The sequence below is a fragment of the Pongo abelii genome, chromosome 4 (assembly GCF_028885655.2).
Source record: "Pongo abelii isolate AG06213 chromosome 4, NHGRI_mPonAbe1-v2.0_pri, whole genome shotgun sequence".
NCBI lineage: Eukaryota > Metazoa > Chordata > Mammalia > Primates > Hominidae > Pongo > Pongo abelii.
Genome location: NC_071989.2, coordinates 173,874,638 through 173,888,020, shown reverse-complemented (window position 1 = coordinate 173,888,020; position 13,383 = coordinate 173,874,638). Strand labels below are relative to the sequence as shown.

The 13,383-nt window shown below is 32.9% G+C and overlaps 1 long non-coding RNA gene across 1 annotated transcript in view; it reads right to left on the bottom strand.

Annotated features, from left to right (window-relative positions):
* The window catches only part of LOC129059610 (uncharacterized), a 1,962,070-nt gene that overhangs the window by 1,219,959 nt on the left and 728,728 nt on the right, over positions 1 to 13,383 (bottom strand). Inside the window, exon 3 of the long non-coding RNA XR_010140069.1 lies at positions 10,562 to 10,605. This is a non-coding gene — a long non-coding RNA (uncharacterized LOC129059610). The remainder of the gene's footprint in view (positions 1 to 10,561; positions 10,606 to 13,383) is intronic.

The following is a 13,383-nucleotide window of genomic DNA, read 5'->3' as shown; positions in this document are numbered from 1 at the left end:
ATATTAACACTTATAGCCAAGGATAATTATCTCAAAACAATTCGGTAATCTTAAAAAAAAAATCTTGTCTTCCTTTACTTCCCTGAATACACACATAGTATACTGTACTATGGCATGCATATTCCCATTGCAATGCCTACTCCCAAATAAACATCATTTTCTTGTAGAGATTTTTCCTCTGTTATTTAGTTTGACAATAATGTAATTACTTATTTAATCACAACTATAATATATGCTATGAGGAGGAAATGTGAGATGCAATGAAAGCTAAAAGAGAAAGAACCGAGCCATATTTAGCCTCCAGGAAAGCTTCCATGAAAGTGAGAGTTAAGCTGAGACATCTAAAACATGAGTGGAAATTGCCTGCGCAGGGGTGAGTATTGGGTAGGAGGTGTGGTATTCCAAACAGATGGAAGAACTTGTGCTAAGACTCTGAGGCAGAAATTAGCTTCCTGCCTTCACGGCACCAAAAGAAGGGTCAGAATGTAGAGACTGAGAAGGAAAGTGGAAAGAGAGATATGATATGATATCTAAAGGCAAGGAGATCACGTATGAATTTATAGACCATGGACAGGTTTTAATATGTATTCCAGTGTAGCTGGGAATCATCTATTCCTTGCTATTCAAAGTACCATGCGTGGAGTAATAGCACTGGCATCATCTGGGAATTTGCTAGAAATATAGAATCTCAGACTCCATCTCAGAGTTGCTAAACCAAGATCACTTTAGCAATATTCCCAAGTGGCTTCAACGCATATTAAAATATTAGAAACACAAAAGATTTAAGCATGGGAGTAACATCACTTAATTTAGATTTTGTTAAGATAGTAGCTGTATGGACCACAGACTTGGCAGGGGGTGGGAAAACAGTATATTTAGGAAAGATAATTAAGAGTTTATTACATTAATTCGTCAGAAAGATAATGTTATCATGGACTAGAGAGGTGTCCGCAGAAGTGATGGGTTTAAAATATATTAAAGAAGTTAATTTAAGGACCTTTGATTTATAAGAAAAGATGAGGCTGAATGACTGTCATTCCAAGGTTTCTCAGTTGATGATTGGATAAACAATGTTATCACTGACAAGAGATACTACTAAAGGAACTGATTTGGGGAGAAATATCATGAATTTACTAGTGGACCATGTCAGCTGTATACAAAATGCCATCTTATAAAAAGAAAAAAAATCTGGCTGGGTGCGTCGGCTCATGCCTGTAATCCCAGCTACTCGGGAGGCTGAGGCAAGAGAATCACTTGAACCCAGGAGGCAGAGGTTGCAATGAGCCGAGATTGAACCAATGCACTCCCGCCCGGGCGACGGAGCAAGACTCCATCTCAAGAAAAAAAAAAGAAAGAAAAAAAAGAAAAAGAATTTAATATTTAAACATGATTTTACTGTGTAAAAAGTGGTGTTCCATTTATGATCTTAGCCCTTTGTGTTATCATCTCAATGAATTACTGTTAGTTACAAATTTGGTTAGCCCTATAAAAATCAAATGCACCCACCTGACCAACACGGTGAAACCCCGTCTCTACTACAAATACAAAAATTAGCCGGGCGTGGTGGCAGGCACCTGTAATCCCAGCTACTCAGGAGGCTGAGGCAGGAGAATCACTTGAATCCAGGAGACAGAGGTTGTGGTGAGCCGAAATCGTGCCATTGCACTCTAGCCTAGGTGACAGAACAAGACTCCCATCTCAAAAAAAAAAAAAAAAAAAAAAAAAATCAAATGGAGCTATTAGAGTAGTAAAGTTGTAAATAGTTCCCAAATCTTCTGACTCTAAATTTTATGCCTTTCTATTATGCTATCCTACCAACACTACGAGGATTTAGCCATAGTACTGTAATAGCAGAGGAGTTGTCAATGGTTGTCTGAGGAGTACTATGGTTTCACCAGTTAACAGTACTGGTGGGGATCTCATGGGGATTCTGCAGGGGACCAGAGAAATGATGTGATTGAGGTTGGTTAGCCACTACCTTGTTTCAATAAGAACAGAGCAGCTTATCTGTTTTCAAGTTAAATCATTCAGAGAAATGATTTAACACTTTAAAAGCTATTTCAAAACTACTGCAATAAATACTGCCAAAAGAGGCATGAAGTAGTTAAGTAGTTTTCATATACCAAGGATCTTGCTAGGTGCTGGAAACAGAGTAGATCAACAAGAACTTTATCTACCTGTAACTTTCAATTAAGTAAAGGAAGCTGAAAATATAAAATAAATTAAACTAAATAAAGTAATTGCTGATAGTTGTAAGTACTATAGACAAAAAGAAAGGAGAGGAAACAAAAGAGTGTTGTAATAAAGAATTACTTTGAGTAGGGAAGTGGTCTGGGAAGTCTTCTAGAAGGAGTTCAAGATCTGAAGGATGAGATTCAACAGCTAGCCATGGTAAGAACTTTCCTGCAAGAAGAAGAGCAAATGCCAAGGTGCAAAGAAGCAAGAGTTCTGGGAACAGGCAGATCAGTCAAAAGGCTATTGCCAAAACAAAGAGGGTGCTCACCTAAATTGGGATGCTGGCAATGAAGACAGAGCAAAATGGATACCTCTATGCTTTAGATAGAACTGACAAGATGCACTGATGAAGATGACATCCAAGTAGAGAGGTTGAGTTGGGCACATAATCTCAATCAAACTCAGGAGCTCGGTCAGGCCTGGCAATGTTTAGAATAGACAGTGTTTAGAATCCATGAAATTGGATGAGACATCTAGTGAGAGAGTTTGGCTAAAAAAAAAAAAAAAAAAAAAAAAAAAAAAAAAAAAAAAAAAAAAAAGAAGAGGCCCAGAAATAAGCACTGAGTTACTCCACAGTTTTGAGTAAAAGCAGAAGAGAAACTAGCATAAATAAATGAAGCCATGGAAAACAATTTTATTTTCTGAGTCATTCATATACAGCATGTGTTCCTTTTTAATTAATGAACAGTGGATTTTATAATTATTTAGTACTATTTCAAAACTTGAAATAAGTAATAGAGCATCTTATCATTAAGAGACTTTTAAAACTTCTAAAATATGTAACTGTTATCATCTTTCTAGTTTGTATATGCCTTATACAACATTATAGTTGTATAATCTATTGCATAGTTATTTCATGTCATGTACTTAAAATTATTTCCTGATTGTAATAATCAACAAGATATTTCTAAAACTACAATTTATCTGACAATATTACATGAGTAAAGATATTTTAAAGACATTGTACATTATCTTTTTAATTGTATTTTTAAAATATTAAATATTTCATAATTTATAGTAATTTTTTCATAATTTATAGTAAATTTATTCATATCCATTATTTTAGCTTTACTGTTAATCACTTATTTTTAACATAATTTTTATGTTATAAAAATGCAATAAGTACACAAGAATAAAAACAGAAAAGTAACCAACATTGCACGTGAAGACGGACATTGGCAAAGAACTGTTGTAATAGTGTAGGGTTGTAAAAGTTACCAAAGAGCAAGGGGGAAAGCTAATGCCTAGAATGAGAAAAGAGAAGTACAGTGCCCATAGCAGCTATCTAACATGTAGAAAAAGACTGTCACAAGTACTGAAACTTCCATCACTAACAATTATCAACCCAGCAATTTTAGAAGTATTAAGAATATTAGAAGGGAAACAAATTACCTAAGAGTGAATACAAACGGAACAAAACAAAACAGGGTACTAATTGTCCAGATATGGTTTCTTGAAATATATCCTTTTTATTTTGTGCTTGAAGGAAAATATTTTCATGTATAATGTATATCACCCCAAAATCTAGTATCAGAAATACAGAAAATTGAATATTATAAAATTGAAATAATAATAGAAGTACATGACAGAATTATCTTACATGATCCTATGGTTTGTTTTGATTGATAAATTTATTATTACTGGAATAAAATTACTATCACTTTTTGTTTAAATGTGTACTTAGCACTCATAAGTTCAGTGCTAATAGAATAATTTTAGGTTATGTGATTGCTAGTTGGCCAATTTACTTTGCTAAGTTGGAGAAGGAAAAAAACAACAACAAAACATGTTCATTTCACTTTAGGACATTATGTCTGACAACATTCTTTCATAATGGAAATAAACTGAAAAAATTATTGATGCTTTTTCAACAGAGCAAAAATGACTATTTTTCTTTTTCTTTTTTTTTTTTTTTTTCTCTTTTTGAGACGGAGTTTCACTGTTGTTGCCTAGGCTCGAGTGCAATGGCGTGATCTTGGCTCACTGCAACCTCTGCCTCCCAGGTTCAAGTGATTCTCCTGCCTCAGCCTCCCAAGTAGCTGGGATTACAGGCATGCACCACCACGCTGGCTAATTTTGTATTTTCAGTAGAGACGGGGTTTCACCATGTTGGTCAAGCTGGTCTCGAACTCCTAACCTCATGTGATCCACCCACCTTGGCCTCCCAAAGTGCTGGAATCACAGGTGTGAGCCACCACACCCAGCCAAAAATGACTATTTTTCAAAGCGATTCTTCTTTTGCAGATATGTGTATTATGAGTTCCTAAACATTTCTAACCATGTACAACTGAAAAGGGAAGGTACAGACACTGGTTGCAGCTTCTCCCTGGAACATCGCTTTGTAAACTTCAAGACAAATTGAAAGCCTGAAATTTACAATTTTGTTTCTCATAGTTTTCAAATAACTTAGTGAAACCCAAAGTAAGAAAACCTCCCAGAGTAGCTAGTGATAGAACCGCAGCATAACGTGAAAAATGGCAGGATTGTTTGTGTTAACGTTCATAGTTCACTAAAATCTTATAAAACTTTAACTTATTTTTAATGTAAATTCTAGAATTTTAGTGCTTGCATAATATTTAGTGTTATATATGTATGTGTGTATATATATATTTTATATATATATATTTTTAATGAATCTGAACCTCTCATCTAGTGCTTGGAAAAAAATGAAACAGTCAACTTTTTTAAAAAAAAAAAAAGTTCTAATGTGAAACTATTTCAGTATATTATTATAGTGTTTTGCAATAGAACCTAGAGAACTAACATATTTGTAACACTGGTTTCATAGTCAATATGATTATTAGTACCAATTATCAGTCTAATTAGTACCAATGATCAGTCTAATACATAAACATTGGTAATATAACCTGTTTGTATTTTAGAGGGCTTTAGAACTTTTCAAGATTTTAGTAATGTGTTTATATGCATTAATTTAAAAAATTAGTAGATATATAGAGAAAAAGAGGTAAATAACTGAAAAAATAAAATAAGCAGATGAGGGAAATGCTGTAATACTTAAGTGGGTTAGAAGAAGAACAGAAAGCCAGCTTCAAGAACACAAACGTTTTTCCACCATATGGAAGACACATAATTTCTCAGCCATATGGAAGAGATAACAAGAGAAAAATGTTTAATATATGTTGGGAAAAAAAAGAGAAAGTTAGATTAAATGTTTAAGGAAATTCCTCTTATAAGACTGCCCCAACTTAATAGGGTACATACAATTTCTTTGGAGCTATTTAAGAAATGTAGAAACAATCTTCTCAAATTGGAAGGTAAAAATGTGTGTAGATAAATCCTTTTCTTTCAATTCTATGTTACTGTTTTGATTGTTTCCTTTCAGATCCCAAAGCTATTATAAATGAATTACGAGAATTTAGTAATTTCTGCTTCAGTAGTCATAATTTTTACTTATTTTGATTAACGCCCATTAGTCATCATTCATCCTCTGTAAAATTAAACACATATAGAGAACTCAATGCTTCTTAAATATTGTATAACACATTTTTTTCAAAGATGTAATATAGAAAGAAAACTTCCATTTTACTTACAAAAAAATCACATGAAATATGCTGAATAATTTGGAATCAGCAGTTAAATTATTGTGTAATGTGCCCTTTTACTTGTGAAACAAGGATTAAATAATAGTTCTATCATTGTGCCACAACTAATTAAAAATGTCATTCAAGAGCCTTTCAGAGTGAATTATTGATCTAATAAATATATTTTAAGAGACATTCATAAATAATGCTTGGAATATTCATAGCATACCAGATAAGGTATTTCAGTAATGGTTTTAGGTATGTTTTTCTTCTTTTTTTTTTTTTTTTTTTTTTTTTTTTACCATTAGTAAACATTCTGTGAGAATCAATCTCAGATGGGTCTCTAGAAGTGATACATTTCAATGAGTCATAAAGGCTGCATTTGTTCAAATCAACTTTAAAACCACAATAAGGCTTTAAATTAGCCAGGCGTGGTGGTGTGTGCCTGTACTCCCAGCTACTCCAAAGGCTAAGGCAGGAGAATCACTTGAACCCAGGAGGCAGAGGTTGCAGTGAGCCAAGATCATGCCACTGAACTCCAGCCTGGGCAACAGAGAGAGACTTTGTCTCAAAAAAAAAAATTACAAATTTTGAATTTGAAGAAACAATGAGAGGGTGTGATAAAAGTCAAGCATGATAAAATAGGAAAAAATTAAAACCGTGAATCTATATAAGAATAACCTTTTACTTTTTTTGTAATCAAGTTATTTCTTCGAGAAGCATATGTGATTGTTATGATTGTATTGATTAGAATTTTTAAATTATCTTTTCAACTGAAATCATTTTCAACTTTTGGAGCAAATAAATTGATTCTAAGTTCAAATACAAACAATTTAAAAGCAAAAGCTTTTGTCATTTATCAAATTAAAATAATGATTAATTTGCTTGCACATAAAACTACCTCAAATCTCATATATTAGCCATAGGGTAATATCTGGAAGAATAGCTCATTCTAAGTGGTTCAAAATTTGTAGCCTTTTATTCTTTCACTGCTTTTAGGAAAATACATCAACAATAAATTATTTGGGAAAGAATGTGTTACAAATCAAACAATCATAAACAAATGAGATCTGTAAGATTTAGAGTGAGAGTTGCTCATGAGTGATGAATTTTTTAAATTATAGTTCCTTAATTTTAGGCTCAAATTGTGGGGAAAAAAATTCATGAAAGAGGAGAAATAATGTTCATCCTTAGAGTAAAAGGGAATTTGCACATGAGGCTACATATTTAGAGCCCTCAAATGAATTAATAAATGCATTTTTTATTGTTTTGCAGGATCAAGAGTTGTCAAGAAAATAAGGACTTGCAGCTATCTATATTTTTCAAAACAAAATTTTTGTTAGCAATTTTTTTTAAAGAAACAATATTGTAATTAAATATCCTTTATGCTGGCTATCAATTTTTACATATATTTTACTGGCAAAAGTATGTCTTTGTCTGGCAGAGCTGAAAAAGAAAACACAAACCTGGGAAATTAATAATTTTGAAAATACCTTAAGGTTGGATAACATAATTTGAAATTCCACCATTTAGCCTTAAGGGCTTGGAAGGAATCACAAAATTGAGTTTCTATATATCAGAACAATGATCAAATAACCAAACATTGCCATAAGTGTTGCCTATATTATTATTTATGTAGTTTTTCTACACATCAATCTTCAACTTATTAGTCAATAATTATATTCAGATGTCTTTTTCCCCATTTTCAATAGCAGTAAAGATAATGAAAAAATTGATACGTAAAAGTGTTTAAGAATCACATAATGAGTCATTTGAAGACTTATTTTTGACAATATTAATACGTTTGTCTTCTTCAAAAAGAGAAATGCGTAACACGAAGCACTTAGGAAAATAAATAAGAACACAGAGAGCAATGACAAGTCCAACAGTAAAATAAAATGTACTTAGAAGGTTTCCCTCCACTGGAGAAAACTGCTTACACAATAATTCATCAATCATGATGAGAATTAGTTACAAGTTTCTCTTAGCTGATGTCTCACCTAAAATGTATGAATTTCATTTAATGTATTTGAAAAGCTATACACACTCACAACATGGAGTGAGGTTCAAGTAGGATTACTCCAAATTTCTAGTAATTCAAAATTGTATTGATGTTTCATCTAAATAAATCTTAGTGTATTATATTGGAATTTGAGTATAGCCATAATTAGTCAAATTATCTCTGAATCTGGTAATAATTTATTTTGTCAAGTGTAAATTCTTTATTTTTCAAATTAATTAATTATTTAGCAACCTTCAAGTCATATCAGAGTATTAAACATATTTCTGCAAAATACCTAGTAGGTATTTTGCTCATAACAAAAGGCAAATTGGAATTAAGTTCCTAGGGACATACGAAAACAATTTTATAATACTTATATGCAACTTGTACAGTATTATAACTGCATATTTCTTAAAGCTCTGCTTTCCAGTAATTCACCTTAATTTAATAAAACTAACACCAAACTGTGCTGGAAGGCTTTCTTAGGAATGATACCACCGTAGGTTTATTCGTTTCATCCCTTTAACACAAATATATATCACTTAAATATAAATTGTATTAAATTGGGCATTTGTTTAACAAAAATACAACTGAAATATCCTCTAGTTAGCAGAGGTAGAATTTGTTGCATGTCAACAGTCCAGAGTGTGTGATCAGGACATTAAAAAAACAGGCAACCAAGGCAGACCCTCACCGCTACCAGCTCACCTTCTGAAGATGATTTGGCACATTTCTCAGCCTGTGTCCCTATGGAGTGGGTCTAGAAGGCTGTAAAATATTATGTCTTTTACACAGCGTGCAGCTAACCGGTTCAGAAACGAAGTAAAGACAAAGTAATAAAAGTAGAATGCTTGTCTTTAAAAGGCAGTTCTTAATAATGCTTCCCTTTGGCAATTTTTAGGTTTTTACTTTAAATTTAACAGTTAAGTGTATAAAGACATAATTTTGTGTATAGCATGTAGCACATGAGAGCTTTCTTTGCAGTCGAGTCTCAGAGAATTTACAGAATCTTCTTCAGTCAATTGCAATTCTTAAGTTCCACATGGTTACAACATTTTTATTTCATTAACACCTAATTTACAAGCACAAACCATTCTAAATGTATCAGAACAGATGTAGGAAATAATTATAATTTAGATCGAAATTTTCATCTCCTAGTCACATAATTTTAACCCATCTATCTTAAAAAAAAAATCACGAGGATTCTAAAAAGATTAAAAAGCTCTCCAATTTAAATAAAGAGGTGCCAAAATTTAAGTTATTATTTTATTTCAATTTACCTGTTACTGCACAGATGTACCGTACCTGTTGTATCGAGCTGTACGGTTATAATGGGACATGTGCTGCATTGATATGACAATCTGCACCAATTTGAATACAGTTTTCCACGGAGTCTCCCTTTATAGCCCTTGGACATTTCGTTTAATGCTTTGAGAGCTCTTTAAAATTTCTATTCTATCTTCTAGAGAGAAATCAATCATTTTACTTCGTTGACTTGACATTTAATTTACTATGTATAAAAATAAATATGAAAAGAAAATAATCTGCCATTATACAAATACTAAAATAACTTAATGTTTGCCATCATTTACCAAATCCAGTCCACTTGGCCAAAATAATAACAAAGCCTCACCTCCTACCCGTGAACAGGCTTCGTTGCTTAACTACATGGAATAACCACTTGTTCTGGCCTTAAACAGACACACACCCTGTGATTTAGACGTGCTAAACTGATCCTCACTCAGCATTAACCTTTAGCTCCATGTAGTCAGCATGTCCATCATTTGTTCCCATTGGCCTTATAAACAAATCTGAATGATAGGAGTATATTCTCAGGCATAAAATCTAATAAAGATGTTTGCCTGAGACTGTCTTCTGCCTCATTTTCAATCCATCTATCCACATTTTGATTTATGGTAGCTTACATTTAGTCCACTTCCTACTCCTATTGTTGTCTTACTGAGTAACTGGTAAACTAAGGCCATTGAAAAGCCACTTTGCATGCCTGTCTTCCCATTGTCTGCATGGGCTTTGATAGAATCACCCTTATGAGACACTGAATATTAAGCAAGTACATAATAAAATTTACAGTATTTTGTAATAAAAATTAATCTTTGATTTTTCTTCATTAGTGTATCAGTTTGTTTTCATACTGCTGCCCAAGACTGGGTAATTTATAAAGGAAAGAGATTTAATTGACTCACAGTTCGGCATGGATACGGAGGCCTCAGGAAACTTACCATCATGGCGGAAGGCGAAGGGGAAGCAAAGCACCTCTTTCACAAGGCGGCAGGAATGAGAATGAACGCAGGAGGAACTACTAAACACTTATAAAACCATCAGATCTCGTGAAAACTCACTCACTATCAGGAGAACACATGGGGAAACCGACCCTGTGATTCAATTATCTCCACCCGGTCTCTCCCTTGATACGTGGGGATTACGGGAATTACAACTCAAGATGAAATTTAGGTGGGGACACAAAGCCTAACATATCAATTAGCATACACTCATTAGGTATCTGAAAATGACGCAGATGAAGAAAAAACAAACTTTCATTTATTCAAAATCTTAGTATTTCATAATTTCAGGTGATGCCAAAGAAATTTTTGAAGAGGGGATATATCTAATTATCGTAGAAAAGCTCGTCTCAGTGATAGTGGGATTGTTTCTCATAATTTAAATTTTGAATAGGCCAACTTTCTCAGAAGAGGCCCTTTTATTGTGCTTTGTATAGGTAGCTCTGAACAAATGGAAACAGAAAAGATGAAAACATCCTTACCTTAAAGGAAATTACTGCAGGTCTTACCCCCAGACTTCATGTATCTGTAACATAAAAAGAAAGACATCCAAAAGTTATTTACATAATTTAAAACACCATTTTCTTCAAGTAAGCAAAAATTGAGACATTGCACTCTCATCAGCAATTGGGGTGAATTTCTAGTGGAGAAAACAGTAGGAAGATATCATCACAGAGATGTTTCACTGAATAAGAATAAATAAAGGATAACTAGAAGATAATAATTAGGGTATTCATGAGACAAAAACATGCAACAGAAACTGAGCCTCAGAGTTTCAGATTGTGGTAGAGCAGATTTTATAGTACAAAGTAATTTTTCTTGCCATTAAAATCAACTTGAATTCTCATATAGTCATATCATATAATGTATTCAGCATTGTTTTGTTATTTTAAATTACATTTTTAGATATGTTATAATGCTTATGTGAAAAATGTAAGATATTCTGTAGCACTCAGCTACTAAGATTCAGTTGATTACCTTATAGTAGTAAAACAATCTAATGATTACATACAATTTTGTGGTTTACAAATCATTTTTATGATTTGATTCTTATAAAAATCCAGTGAGAGGTATGAGCACTTAAGAAACAGTCTGGCAAAAAAATAAAAATAAAAAAAATAAAAGGCAGCAATCCCTGAAACAAATAAGGTAAGCGCTAAGACTACCTCAGCTGGAGAAAGTTACTAGGGTGTGGTGCGGGGAGAGAAAATTCAGTCAGATGCAATGGTCTCCCTGAGTTGAGCAGAGTTGGAAATTTGAGGAAGCCCAGATGCCTAGAATTTGCAGGGCATACTACCAGAGAGAGAAGGGAGGTGTGCAAAGCCAGAACTCCAGAAATCTTCAGAAGGTCCCCTTTCAGTACACAGCTGATTATTAATCATGCATGCCTGTGAAGAAATTGCCCATCTCCAGAAAAAGAGACACCTGAAAGAACAGTAGCTGATGTTTAAGCATGATTGAGGTAAGTGTCTGTTCCCACCAACCAGGATAGAAAACCTCCTATTTCAAGGATTGAGAGTTAGAATGCAAAGAAGGATTTTGTCTCACTAGGAAAGAAAATTAGTGCTTAAAAGCAAGACCTGAAAGAATCAAGTTGTTTCCAACTAAGCCATGTCCTGAAGAAAGCTCAGAAATTTTCGTAGTGATATAAAAGTATCCAGCAACCAATAAATTTGTCAAGATCTTGACCAAATATAAGTGACTAAATGCGTTCAACAGTACTTCCATTTAACTATGAAGAAAGAAAAAGCAAAAAAGATAGAAGTGAGTCCCACTTCCATTTTGTAATTCACCAATATCCTACTGATTTGTAAAATGCCAACACACTAAGAAACCTCGTCTTTTAAGAAAAAAATAGACCATTATAACACTGTTTGGAAAAACATACAATGTTTTTACCTAGTGCTACTATTTTTCCTTCTTTAAATTTTGTTTTTGTGATTTAAATGGTGCAAAGAGGTTACCATAAAGCATACAATTTTGTATTTTATTAACCATTTAAGAATATATTAACTTTTAGAAAAATATTAGAAACTTCTCTTCCTGTATTAACATGTGATACATGGTGCTGGCATTGCAAAATGAAGTAGTGAGAAAGGGATGGCAAAAAAAAAAAAAACAAGGACTTAAAATTTGCAGGGACTTTTACTAGGCATTATAAATTTAATATTTACATAATTCTTGCAATAGCTTTCCAATCTATGGTACCAGAGTTCAAGGGATTTGCCACATATGGCTTTTAGTTGGTTTTGTGATTAATACTGCAGATTAATAATAGTTACTATCCTGTTCTCTGTAGTTCAGGCACTCTATTTTTTTTGCATTAGATCAAATAACTGTGTCCCTATTAAACAGAGCACAGTACAACATGCTGGTAAATAATCCATAAGTCAAAAAAGCAGACAAAAGGGAAATTAGAAAACATTCTGAATTAAAGAAAAATAAAACCACAATATATCAAAATTTGTGTGATGCAGCCAAAGCATCTCTTAGAAGAACATTCATAATATTAAATGCTTGCAGAAAATAAGAGAGGTTTCAAATCAATTATTTATGCTTTCACCTTAAGAAATAAAACCAAAAACAATAGAAAGCTAATCTCAAACAGCCAAAAGGGAACAATAAAGATAAGTACAGAAATTTATAAAGCTGAAAACCAGAAAAGCCACAGAGGAAAATCAATGAAACCAAAGCTATTTATTTAAAAAGCTCAATTAAATTAATACAACTCGAATCAGATAGAACAGAAATATATTTTCACATAAATGGCTCATTGATTTTCAATAAAGATACCAAGGCTATTCAATAAAGAAATAACAAGTTTTTTAAAAGTTTTATTTTATTTCTAATTGACACATACATATTCAATACCTGTAAATATTATATAATCATCAAATCAGGATATTTATCATATTCATTGCCTCAAACATCTATAATTTCTTTGTAATGAGAGGAATTCAAAATCCTCTCTTCTAGTTATCTTGAAATACACAATACAATATTGTTAACTGTAGTCACCTTACTGTACAGTAGAATACCAGACCTTATTCCTCCTATGTAACTATTATTTTCTACTGTTTACCCATCTGTCCCTATCCCTTATTCTACAGCCTCCCCTCCATTCCCCAGCTTCTAGTAACCACTATTCACTCTGTACTTCTGTGAGATCAGCTTCTCTAGTTCCCAGAAATGAGTGAGATCATATGATATGCGTCCTTCTGTGCCTAGCTTATTTCACATTTGTAAAGAAACTGAAAATATTATCAAAAAAAACTTAATGCATACCTCACATCACATACAAAAA